The sequence below is a fragment of the Dipteris shenzhenensis genome, chromosome 29 (assembly GCF_047967505.1).
Source record: "Dipteris shenzhenensis isolate YYH24624 ecotype China chromosome 29, Dip_SZ_1.0, whole genome shotgun sequence".
In the NCBI taxonomy this organism is placed as follows: Eukaryota; Viridiplantae; Streptophyta; class Polypodiopsida; order Gleicheniales; family Dipteridaceae; genus Dipteris; species Dipteris shenzhenensis.
In genome coordinates, this window is record NC_141624.1 from 39,992,024 (window position 1) to 39,998,286 (window position 6,263).

Genomic DNA, 6,263 nt, shown 5'->3' on the forward strand with positions numbered 1-6,263 from the left:
AGAACTATCTTTGAATAGCTTTAGGATAGTTGAAGCCATCAAGGATTTTCATTCTTTTACCAAAGAGGAAGGTCCTCGATCTTCACTCTCTCCCTATATTTGCCATACCTCCTCCATCTTGACTTTATTTTGGTTTTATATTCACTTGTTCTACATTTCAAGTTTTTGAATTCATTTGTTTTGTGTACTAGGTTTTGGGTTCACTTTTTTTCGGTCTTGGTTTACATGTTCCAGCTCCATATTCAATCATTATGGGTTCCAAATTCGGCTAAAATTGGGTTTTGAATTTCACTCCTTTTGGGTTCCAAGTCCAACTAGTCCATCTTTGGGTTCAGTTGTTTCAAATTCTGAGTTTTGTTGTTCTAGGTGTTCAACGAGTTTCATGGTCATGTTTAGTTATTTTAGATTTTGAGTTTAGTTGTTCCAAGCATTGAGAATCAATTCTTATATTGTGGATAAGCACTAGCTTTTAGAGTGCTCAAAAGGAAAAAGGGTTGAAAAATCTAACCCTAGAGGTTTGTATATATTCATTCTTTACAACTAATCTAGTATGCAAGTAACCATTTATGGTGTGCTCCATAGACATTCCCTATCTCCTCCATATTCATTTTATTTTGGGTTTGAAATTCACTTGTTTTAGATTTTGAATTTCAGATTCATTTTTTCTATGTACAAGGTTTTGGGTTCACTTGTGTCCAACTCCATGTTCACTCATTCTGGGTTCTAGATTTGACTAGTTTTGGGGTTTTTAGTTCACACATTTTGGGTTCCAAGCTCACCTAGTCCAACTTTGAGTTAGTTGTTTCAAATTTTGAGTTTAGTTGTTCTAGAAGTTCAATGAGTTTGATTGCTATGCTTAGTTGTCTAAAATTTTGTATAACCAATCTAGTGTACAATTGATCATTTGTGGTGTGCTCCATAGATGTGCCCTATCTCCTCCATCTTCACTCTCTCCATATTTTGTCATTGTATCAGAGCTTCTTTATGCCTTGCATTCAAGCTTATTTACCTTCCAAGTTGTATAGAAAGAGAGCTTTCTTTCGACTCCAAAATCTCTTAATTAGGATACCTAGAGAGTGAGGTACTATCTTTTAAAGTTTAGATGTTGTGAATACCTTTTGGAAGAGCTTGTGGATGGGAAAGAGATTCAATTTCTAAAATTCATAAAGGACTTGTGAAAGTTTGGCATAAAGGACTTGTGAAGTTTTGGCATCGTCATTTTTCTTGGCAACCAAGTCGTGTATGTGGAAAGTAGCTCCATAGATTTATAAAAAGTCATCAACACAATGGTTTCATATCCAAGGGTTTGCACACTCAAGGAACCTTCATCTTAACTTCATCATCCTTGGGCACACTCCTTAGAGTCTCTTCTATGGAGACTTTGTTAGCTAGCTCCTCCATAGAGCTCCTTAGCCTTCTTAGCACATCTGCATAGTCCACGTGGGCACAATCCACATGGCAATCCATACCATGTAGTAGATTAAGGTTAGAGACCCCAACCATATCCTACTAGCAATAACTAGTAGACAAGAGATCCATCAGAGTGATAAGTTATAGATCGAGACACATTGGCCTTAACTCCCTCTTATCTTGACATGCCATTGTTATGGGCCATATAAAAAACATTTTTTTGCCTAAGTATAACCAATGAGGCACACTGTTAGATTTTCATGCAAGATTGCAAGAAATGGTAAATTTTGTCATAGTTGCACCAAAATAGCTAGCATAGAATCAAACAAATCAAGGCATAATGCATACACATAATAGTATAGGTGTGTGGTATGGGATATGAATGAATTGATATATACATGTGTGGCAATGAATAGCCTTGCCATGTTGGAAATACTTGTCATTCACATTCTACTTTGGTATCATCTTCTTGCATCATGTAACATAGTTGAGATTGTGAATGGAGTTATAACATCTCTCTCTCTCTCTCTCTCTCTCTCTCTCTCTCTCTCTATCTCTCTCTCTCTCTCTCTCTCTCTCTCTCTCTCTTATGAAGAACACAATTTTGGCATGGAGATTGCTAATCAAACTTGACGCCAATCAAGATTGTGTTACTAGAAAATAAACCACTAATTGGATGTCATTCCATGTTGGAAAGTATATGTATGTGTGTTTATAACCTCTTCATCATTAAAACGATGAAAAGAGAAAGACTACATTCATATCTCTTCATCCATCATATTAGTGATAAAATGGTCAATCATTAAGAAAAGAGAAATAATACATTCATGTCTTTATCCATCATATTAGTGATAAAATATCAATACATCTCTTCTCTTCTCTCAAGAATTCAACTATCATTGCATTCCTTTACTCATCAAGTACAAATCATCAATATTCTACAAAGTTCAATATAGTTTGAGTTTAGGAGCATCATTCTCATCTTGTAGTGACATAGTGCAGATGCAACCATGTCCCATAATCATATCTTTGTGTCCATTTATTGTAATTAGTGAACCAACTCACTTGCCACCATCTAAAAAGTATGTAAGTTAGTACTTAGCATATATTCTTGGTGAAGATAGGCTTCAATGCCATCCCACAGTTGTCCTTTCATCAACATTTCCATAACACATGATCCTAAAAGGCTACAAATTGAGTAATAATTATTATTGTTAATATAATTTCATATAATGATAAATTCATTCTGATGTTTTCATTCCCAGTGATGCTTTCCATCAATAAGCGTATCTTCATGTCACAAGTGAACAAGACAATATTTATGGCTATCTCTATGACCATCTAATTTGACATCTCTTTTGAAGTTGCCTAAATGGATCGTATTTCAAATGCAAATCTCTATTTGTGTAGATTCTTGCTAAGTTTTGGAACATAGAGCACATAATTAATTAATCCTTTATGTGCTAACCACCTTGCCACATCAAAACTAAAAGGTATCCATGACTAGTTACTCATTTGCTTTGTGTGATTTGGCTTTTGTGGAGTTGGTTTTCTAAATTGAACTAAAAGATGAAATTGGCTTAATCATCTTAATGAAGCAATGTGGTTGTGTGGAAAGTGTGTACAATGTAGAGTGTATAAGTATGCTTAGATTGCACTATCCTTATTTAGGAATCCACAAGGATTAGATGGCACTATGCTTTCTTAGAAATGCATAAGGATGAGGATCTGTTGAGGTAGATTATTTGTGCTTCCATGTGTCAATGATGATATGGCTTGTTTATTTGGGATTGCTAAGGTGGATTGTTGCTCGATGAGAATTCCCAAGCAAATGTAATGATGACAGGTGCATATTTGGCATTTGAAATTCTTTCATACAATGAGTAATGTTTATAGATTTTGCTCTTTTATTAGAATCTTGATAACATAGCCTGCATGGGTTCTTGTATATGAGCATGAAGGTAGGTTTCATCTAATATCTAAAACATGTTCATGGAGGGAAGAAATAATATGTTCAATGTATCTTCCCATTAATGGTTGCTTGTGGAGCAAAATAAAGCAGTAAACCATTAATATGCTCAATGTATCTTCCAATTAATGATTGCTTGTGGAGCGAAATAAAGTAGTAACCCATAAAATGTCAAGTGTAAAGTGATATAGGAGGAAGCAACAAACTTATAAATGTCAAGGGTAGATTGAAGCAAGAACCTAGGAAATGGCAAGAGACAAACTTTTTCACAATTTACCCAACATTCCCCCCTTAAAACTGAATGGGGGTGCATCAACAAACAAATCATAAGAAAAATCATGGAGCCTAAGCCCGCGACATATGATTAGCTACATAAACACTATCAATTGCCATAAGAAAACTTGCTACTAGAAAGAAATCAAGCCAGTGTCAAAAATAAGTTCTAGCTTACCTACTAATAGCCAAAACTGACAACCAACTAGATAGTGACTGCCCATGAGGGGAAGAGTTACGAGCATGCCTACCAACAATACTAAAATGCCTACAAGACTTCTAAAATGCCTAGTCATCAGCATGTTCATACTTGTTAGCCATAGCTAAACTAGCAGTCATGTCCATTGGTTTAAACTCCTTGACCGTGCAACCTTCTCCTTCATATACTTCAATTGATTATCATGTTGTTTCTTATAGTGATACTTTTTTATGTGGCCTTCCCTCCTACAATAGTTGCAGACCCACTTGTCTTTGTTATCTCCTCTGTGACTTTTTCTTTTGTATGAGGTAAAACTTACAAAGATGATCAATATACTCTAGAGAATGCTATATCATGGGCTATCATAGTGATAATTAATTGTGTAGAATCCTATGTCATGGGTTATCATAGTAAAAATGTGGATAAATGAGCAATATCTTGAATACTATATACCTCTCAAAGTGAAACTTTTGTATCAAAACAAACGGGAAGTAAGCATTTTTTGTATCACTACAAGTCCATTACACTTGCCATGAAGAACTAATCTCCATATATAACCAATGGTTTAAGAAAAGATAATGCCCCCCCTCCCTCTTAGCCCCCCTCTTACTCATGCTTTCAGAATGGATTTCTAAAATAGGACTCGAGTCTCGTCACACAACTCCCCTCCCCCCGTCTCTCTCTCTCTCTCTCTCTCTCTCTCTCTCTCTCTCTCTCTCTATTTCTAGTATTCCTCATTTGAGATAGAGCTAATCAATTATGTTTAAAAGTAATTCAAAGCTTGTGTGTTTTCCGAGAGGATAAGATAGACAAGGATGGTATTACAAGGCCTTATGTCATGGACAGAAAATAGCTTGCCAATTTCACATGTGGAAATAGAGGGGACCCATGCTATAGACCTCATAGTGCTATCCATGCTCTAAACCTACCAACACACTTGAGAATCATTGTGGATAGTTCTATCATGCACAAAGTCCAAAATATGCTCTCCTCATTGTGAGGTGTGCCGCACTGTATTTGAAAAGCTTATCCTCTCCCTGCGGAGAAGAGACATGATTTGGGTGATATCTAAAAGCTCGTCGAAGCGTGTCTGTCCTCTCCACAGCTGCAGTGTCGATCTTGTATCTTTCAGTTGGAGTTGCAGGTATCACCTCGTTGCTTTGTGGATTTGCCGAGCTTTTGGTCATCTGCCTTGCTCCCTCATTTCTTGGCGATACATGCAACTCCAACTGACAGCTACACTTTCGACGTTTATAGTGTGGAGTTCCCACGGCGGCCGGGGCTTTGTGAGCTGCACCCAAAGACAGGATTTTGGGGATATTTAAAAGCTCGTCGAAGCGTGTCTATCCTCTCCACAGCTGCAGCGTCGATCTTGTATCTTTCAGTTGGAGTTGCAGGTATCACCTCGTTGCTTTGTGGATTTGGCTCCCTCATTTCTTGGCGATACATGCAACTCCAACTGACAGCTACACTTTCGACGTTTATAGTGTGGAGTTCCCACGGCGGCCGGGGCTTTGTGAGCTGCACCCAAAGCTAGGTCTCTTTTTCTGTTTCTCTGTCTTGCCGATGCGAATTTTATACGGGTCTTGGCACGGATTTGATTTGGAAGAACAATTGAAATATTCTTTTGTTTTAGATATGTACTTATATATGGGTGGAAGAGGCCATGATTCAACCGTCAAATGGATCTGAGCTTTTCAAATCCTTTCTGTTTTGCATTGAATCCCACTACCTTGAAACAGCGGGTAGTTATGGAAGTCAAAAGGTAGAGGAACAATTGAAACTTTGTTTTATATACGTGCATATGCGTGGAAGAGCCCATGATTTAACTGTCAAATGGATCTAAGCGTTTTAAACCGTTTTGCAGCGAATCCCATGCTGCCAGCCTCTACGTTGAAACAGTGGCTGGCCTCTGCTGCCCAGCTATGGACTTCAAAAGGACATGCTTTGATCTGTGACTGTCTTGCTGCCGACTGCATTAGATTAGGTTAGCCTTACGGTTGTGTGGAAAAAAAAGGTTGCCTGTGGGGGCATCCTATTTTTGGGATTTCTTTGTAAAACTCTTCTGTTATGCAACACGAGCTTAGGCATTGCGCAAACTTAGGTGTAGCCGTAGCTTCGTTTTGAACATTCTACTTGAAAATGTTTCTTAAATAATCTTAAAATGAAGAGGTTCATTAAAGGTTGATGTATATTTGGCATGATGTCATCCACTAGTGAAGAGCGATGATGTTGTCATGAGGAGGTACTCCAGGTCATCATCACAAGCTATCATGTGCATTGATTCATAATCTGGTGAAGCTTGTGGATCCCTTTATATGTATGAAAACTTATGCAATATGCTTGTTTTTATGCTTGTACTCCATGTTGCCCTACATTTTCAATATTATTCTAGTATTCCACATTATGTTG

The 6,263-nt window shown here is 37.5% G+C and overlaps 1 long non-coding RNA gene across 1 annotated transcript; it reads left to right on the top strand.

Annotated features, from left to right (window-relative positions):
• Positions 1-5,149: 5,149 nt before the first annotated feature.
• Positions 5,150-6,033, top strand: LOC147882830 (uncharacterized). Its single transcript, XR_015543839.1, has 3 exons — positions 5,150-5,248; positions 5,339-5,388; positions 5,719-6,033. It is a non-coding gene; the product is annotated as an uncharacterized LOC147882830 (long non-coding RNA).
• The last annotated feature ends 230 nt before the right edge of the window (positions 6,034-6,263 follow it).